Genomic DNA, 6,702 nt, shown 5'->3' on the forward strand with positions numbered 1-6,702 from the left:
CATAGGTTTATCACTGAAAGTTACACAGATAAGCCAGATTTAAACCCCAGGAGCATCCACCCACTGATGCACTTGTCTGGAGACAGGCCTAGAAGCTAAAGGAGGCCCAGAACCAAACGCTCTTAGAAGGCAGCTCAGGCAGTCCTGGATTGACACCGTCACTCCGCCAAGTGCTTTGTAAGAGTTCGCTTTGAAAGACAACAAAGACCTAAGCCCCTTCGAGCAGGGCTCGGTTCTCCCGCCCTTGCTCTCCCGGAGTAGCTGCACTAGCTCAGTGAGAAAGGAGAGCAGGATCTGGCCCATGGCTATTGGGAACCAGGTCAGGCCCCAGCATGAGAATCCAATTGTCAGTGAAACCAGGGAGTCCACGGCCACCCACCAAGCCAGCCACTGCAGAGCTTGGGTTCACCCACATTCTTGCTGTGCTTGACAGAAGAGCCAGGACCCAGTTCGGTTGTGCACTTCCCCACTTGGCACCGTTGGGGGAAGAACCCCAGCCCGGGGGTTTCAAGGGAAGGCTCTGGGGGAGGAAGACGCATTCCACTTCAGGGGTGTATGCACCTTGCATCCCCTTTGCTTTAACTGCTACTGGGCAGAGAGAAAGTCAGTGGAGAGCATAGCAGCCATTCCATTCATCATAACGGGCCCTGAGCAGATCTTAAATCGCACCACCAGCTCAGGGTGCGTTATGTAAATGGAGGAAGGCAGCTAAACACCTTCTCTAATGTACTGGTTGCGTCTGCCTTTGCTCATGCCCAACTTGCTGATCCACCCTGGAGTCAGAGCTCTTACCCAGCAACCCTGTAGGTGTAAACAGGAGTCTGCCCTTGTGAAGCGCTGACACCTGGGAGCTCGGTAATCACAAAGAACTGCTCCCAGGGATCAAGAGAACGAAGAATTTTCCATGATGCGCTGAGTGGACAAAGTCACACTTCTGCCTGAACTGAATCACTTCTGTAATGAGTAACCCCGAGATCCCATCACGGACAGAGCAGAGCAAAGCACTCTTGTTTCCCAGGGTTTTAGTACTTGGTGCATTTAGCCGCAATTTGTACAGAGTCAGGTTTATTTCTTCCCCTGTAGATTGTGTTCTTTCCCCGCCCCCTGGGCAGCGGCAGAGAAGAGCAAGGTTGTGTTTGTTTTGTTAAAGAGCAAACTGTGGACTGTGGGGAGGAGACTCTCGGGCAGGTGTACCATTGAAACCACTTTTAACTCATTCTTTGCAATTGACTAAATTCCCAGCTGATGGGTTCCTTTGAGCAAAAGCAAACAACCAGAGGATTAAATCTACACCCTGCCAATTTCACCCCGTCTCTTCTCCCACCCAGAAAGCTGAATTCTGCTCAGTATCCATGCGCCATTCGCACTCAGAGGATGGCGGTCAAGCCAAGCCCACCGCCAGGCTAGGTAAAGGAAAACTCTTTGAAGCCATTAGAATCACATCGTTCCAATTCATTACAAAACGTAGGACATCTCGTCATCTCCTCCAGCAGCAATTTGCTGTCGAGGTATCCAAACCTAGCCTTCCATCCCTGAGCAGCACCGTTAGTCTGCACCTTTCAAGGGGCTTCTTCCACGGGCAGTGGGTGAACCCCTGGCTTGGGGAGGCTAGCCTCCCAGCTCCCCTCTTCCACCCGAGGCCCCGCCCCTTCTGCACCCACCAGAGCCCCCCCACACACACACACCCTGAGCTTGTCCCCCTGTAATGAAGTAGAGCTGACTGCGAAAGCCTTGAAGCAAACCAGCCAATGCCATGGCAGCATATTGCCTTGATGGAACACCCTGGAAACAGACACCAAGGCTGGGGAGCATGCAAAGGCGGCTTTAGCCATGAGAGTGTCTCCAGCAGCTGGGCTGAAAGTGCTGTGAACCCCACAACCCTCGCTGCACCACGCCCACAGGGTGCAAGGCTGCCCTCTGCGGTGCACTGGGCAATTCCCAGGACGAACCGGCACTCCGAAAATGGCGCCTTCCTTTCTCTGAGAGCGGCGGGGTGTCCTCACAGTGCCTCTTGTCACTGGGAAGCTGCGTGTGGGTAGGAATGGCCTACTGCGTGTGCCGTGGCCAGTGTTAATGTGGGCGGTTGGAGCTGCGGCGCTCCACCCCAGAAGGGAGGGGGCTGTTTTCAAACGCCGCGCCAGGACGCCGGGTGTGAGCACCGGGGTTAGGAAGGGTCAGGCAAAGGAGCAATTCATTCGAACCCGTGCTGGTGTCGCCACTGGCGGCCTCCAGCGCAGCTGCCTCCTGCGTGCGGCTCGCAGAGCAGAGGAAGTTTCCCAGTAACGTCGGGTCTGAACCAGCTTATCAGGAAACACGGAACCAGTGGCAGGGCCATTCACTCCGCGCAAAGGAACAGCCCCGAGAGGGCCTGTGCTCCTTCAGCCTGGCTCTGCGCCCCACGCCCTGCTCACCGCACTGAACGCTCATTCCACGGTGCGGCTTCTTCCTGGCAACCTGAGGAAACTCTGCTGGGTACAGCAGGGTCTCGAACAAACATTTTGTAGTTATAAAAACACCAAACATCTTAATCCAGTGAAAAGTGCGGAGAAGTGCCTGGCATGCCCAGACCTCCTCTGAAGAACTGGGACTGTCTGGTGGTGAGACAAGGACACGGTCACTTTACCCAGAGGTAGCTGCATTCCAGAGACATGCACAGGGACTCTGTCCAATGAGCACACATTTTATTGGGTTTCCATAGCACCGAGATACAAAACGGACTCATCATTTAATACAGTCCAGTTCAGACTTTTTCCAATGTGAAAAATAATCATGAGTTTTTGTATTGCCAGCATCTCCCCCAGGTTGTTTTTTTTAACCCCAGATGATGGGATAAATGATCTCCTGGGTCCCCCTTAGTGATCTGGAACAGAGTCTAGTCGCAACTAAAAAGCAGGACAGTCGTTCTTTAGATTTCAAATACCGATTTTCCAGAGGCAGGCTCGGGAATAAACCAGGGAGTCACTGGTAAGTTCCAGCCAGCAGCACCTTTTATTTGTGTTCATGGCCGTTTCCAAAGTGTTTCCATTTTAGGGAACGCTCATCAAAGATGCATGAAATCTTCTTCTCAATTCACGCTACAGAGTTTGCAAAGCTCTGGGATCCAGCACAATACCAAGGCAAGATTAGAATCCTGAGACACTTGCCACCTTTTCTATCACATAACGCGAAGTTGAGTTAGTCTGTGGCTGTGTTTAAGGCTGTCTTAAACCCGTAAGAGGGATGGGAGGTGGGAAGCGAAGGATTTCCCCCACAGAAATCACAGGCTAAGTAGGAAAGTCCCTAAATTTCATTTCATTTTCATTTCAATCCAGTCTCAGAATGACTCGCACACCTGTTTTTCCTGCAATAAACCTTCTGGGGGAGATTAAGGCAACAGCCACGTTAGGCAAAGTCTCAGAGCTGCCCTCCCGCTCAAGTCCACGTCCTCACTCTGCCCATTCCTACCCACGTGCCAGTGAGGGGCAGCATGGTCACATGGCAGGGCTGCCCAGAAGATTCATGGGGCCTGGGGCAAAGCAATTTCGGGGGCCCCTTCCAGAAAAAAAGTTGCAATACTATAGAATACTATATTCTCGTGGGGGTCCCTGTGGGGCCCAGGGCCTGGGGCAAACTGCTCCTCTTGCCCCCGCACTCCTCCCTCCCGGGCAGCCCTGTCACACAGACAGGGGACATGAGGTTCCATTTCTGGCTCAGCCACAGACTAGCTGGGTGACCTTGGCCAGGTAACTCGCTCGCTGGGCATCTGTCTCCCCCCGCCCCCATTTGCAGACCGGGGAGAGCCTGGAGGCGAAAAGTGCCCAGGCTCAGTGTCCTACAGGCCCAGGCTAAGCACAGAGCGAAGTGGAGAGTTACAGACTGCCAACCCCTGAACAGCGCCCAGGCACCGCAGTGGCAGGGGCCTTTCCTCCAGTCCAGGGGAACGGGGTGGGATGCCCCTTTGGAGGGGCCAGTGCTGCTCATACTCCTAGAGAGAGAAGAGACGAGATGCTCTCCTTCTCCCCTCTGCACGCTGGCTCCCCAGCACCCCTGCTCTGGGCCAGGAGGCTGTGCCCAGGAGTGGGCTGCAGAAAATCTCCCCTTAGCACAAGAGAAGAGAGAGGACCACCCCTGGCTCCGGTGCCACTCTGAATGGAGCTCGGCTTGACTCTTGTTTTTAATTGGAGAGAAGCAGCCGTCAAACCTGTTTCTCCAGGAGGCCTGGCTGGGAAGAACGTGCATTCCTGCCCAGCCACGCCCAGGCAGCACACAGCGGGTTCACTTTTACCCTGGCCTTGCAGCTTCCTCCTCCCACAGGACAGGTGCTTGGAAGCTATGGAGCGATCCTGGCACAGCACAGGAGCCCAACCCAGGCACCGTCAGGACACTGGGTTGAGGTTCATTTCTCCCCAACTCACTTGCCTGCTCTGGCGCCCAGGGAACAAACAGACGGAGAATTCGCCAGCTCAGTTAGAAACTCCTGTAACTCAACTCTGCAGAGACTGAGCAGCTCTCACTGAGAGCTGGGGCCAGATGCAAAGCTGAGGGGTTGTGTAGACACAGGCACGGCAGCGCCAACGTCCCCCGCATGGGTGACCTGTGTGACGTCGCGGTGATCACCCACGCCTTTTGCCTGCTGACATGTCCCGACGCCACGGTGAGGAACATTGCGGCGAACGCCCTGCGTGATGCGACAGAGAAGCGGATCGGCAGAGCCCCCTCGAACCAAGATATCGCCACCTTCCTGAGCGGCTCCCTGGATGGGTAGTTCGGACGGGACAGGCGCAACATCGCTTCACTGTGGTCCCACACTCGCAACGCTACGCGTCGCCTGGGGAAGCGCATCGGCTGCCGCTGGCAGTGGTGCAAGGAGCACCAGGAGCTGGGAGTCCAGGTGCTGCGGATCAGGTTGGACGACAACACCATCGTCACCCCGACGGCCAGGGGCTGCTGGAGAGGACTCTGAAGGCCGCCATCCGCTCACTGTACGTGGAAACCCTGAAGCGTAAACCGGACCAGGGTAAAGCCTTTGAGTTGACCAGCAAGTGGGACGCCAGCAACCACTTCCTCGCCGGGGGCGGCTTCACCTGTTTCGCCGACTGGGGGTTCATCCACTGTGCCCGGCTCAACTGCGTCCCGCTCAACGGAGCCGTCCGCCACGGGAACCGAGACAAGCGTTGCAGGAAGTGCGGCTACCCCAACGAGACCCTGCCCCACGTCCTGTGCAGCTGAAAACCCCACTCCAGAGCCTGGCAGCTGCGCCACAACGCCATCCAGAACCGCCTGGTGAAAGCCATCGCGCCACGCCTAGGGGAGATCTCCGTGAACTGCACCATCGCTGGTACTGACAGCCAGCTACGACCTGACGTGGTCGTCACCAACGAGGCCCAGAAAAAGATCATTCTCGTCGACGTCATGGTCTCCTTTGAGAACAGGACCCCAGCATTTTGCGAAGCCTGAGCTCGTAATCTGGAAAAGTACACCCCCCCTTGGCTGAGACCCTGAGAGCGAAGGGCTCTGAGGTGTGGATGGACATCCTCATTATCGGAGCCCTGGGCGCCTGGGACTCCTGCAACGAGCGTGTGCTGCGGACCTGCGGGATCGGTCGACGCTACGCACGTCTCATGCGGCGCCTCATGGTCTCAGACGCCATCCGATGGTCCAGGGACATCTACATCGAGCACATCACCAGCCACCGACAGTACCAGGAGGCGTGAGCCAGAGTGACATCGTTCTCCCACTACGAGAAAGGGACCAAGTGACCTTCTCCATTGGATCATATGAACTGGAACCATAAACTCCCTGAACATTAAATCTCACCAAATGAGGGTCAATCCATCCTCATCATCATATCCACTCATTATAATCCACACCCGAACATAGCCACTTTATGAACTTCATACCCTCATATCTCAATGTCTGTACTTTGACCCATCAACCTTTTACCCCCAATCGGGAATATTGCAGATTATGTATTTCCTCATCCATTTTATCTTAAATCAAACTTTGCACCCTCGATAATCTGTATGTTAATTCCCTGATAACCAGAAACTTCTATGCTCAAACTCTGTTCACTATTTTTTTTTAACATCTTAATAAAATTTTTAAATCTGAAAAAAAAAAAAAAAAAAAAATTCAAGATACATGCAAAATATTTGCTGTGTTAGCCGTTCATACAAATGGCTGCATTAGGCTAGCTGGGGGATGCACTAACCCACATTATAATCAACTTTAAATAGCAAAAGGCCAAGATATCAGACACTGAAAAGTGGCTTCTGGCCCCCGCAGAACTACTGGCAAATGATGCGCAGTCAGTTATGGGCCTAAAAAATCTGCCCTTGCACAATACAGCTCCAGTTCCCTGGTCTCCCCCAGCCAGGGCAGAAAGAGCGCCGGGACAGGCAAAGCTACGTATCCCTGTGATAGGTCCAACCAGGCTCGCTGCCCATTGAGAACACCACGTCTACACTGCACCCAGGCACGTCATGAACCACCACACAAGCCTCCACAAGACTTTCGCTAACAGGAGCTGCTAACAGGGAGTTTCGCAGGGGAGTTCTCCAGGTGAAGGAGGAGCAAATACAGGACCCTTGGGATAAGTGACTGACTGCAGTGTGTGTTTGTTTGTGTTTGGGGGTTACTTGCTGTGTGCTGAGCTTGTGTTTGTCAGTCTGTCTGTTTGTTTGAAGGACCGTGTGCTGTGGCTGGCAGTTGGAAGCTGTGAGC

The 6,702-nt window shown here is 54.2% G+C and overlaps 1 protein-coding gene across 1 annotated transcript in view; it reads right to left on the bottom strand.

Moving 5' to 3' along the window:
• Nucleotides 1–6,702, bottom strand: part of CDH1 (cadherin 1) — a 42,833-nt gene that overhangs the window by 20,614 nt on the left and 15,517 nt on the right. The window lies entirely within an intron of this gene.

This window comes from Malaclemys terrapin, chromosome 14, assembly GCF_027887155.1.
Source record: "Malaclemys terrapin pileata isolate rMalTer1 chromosome 14, rMalTer1.hap1, whole genome shotgun sequence".
Lineage (NCBI taxonomy): Eukaryota > Metazoa > Chordata > Testudines > Emydidae > Malaclemys > Malaclemys terrapin.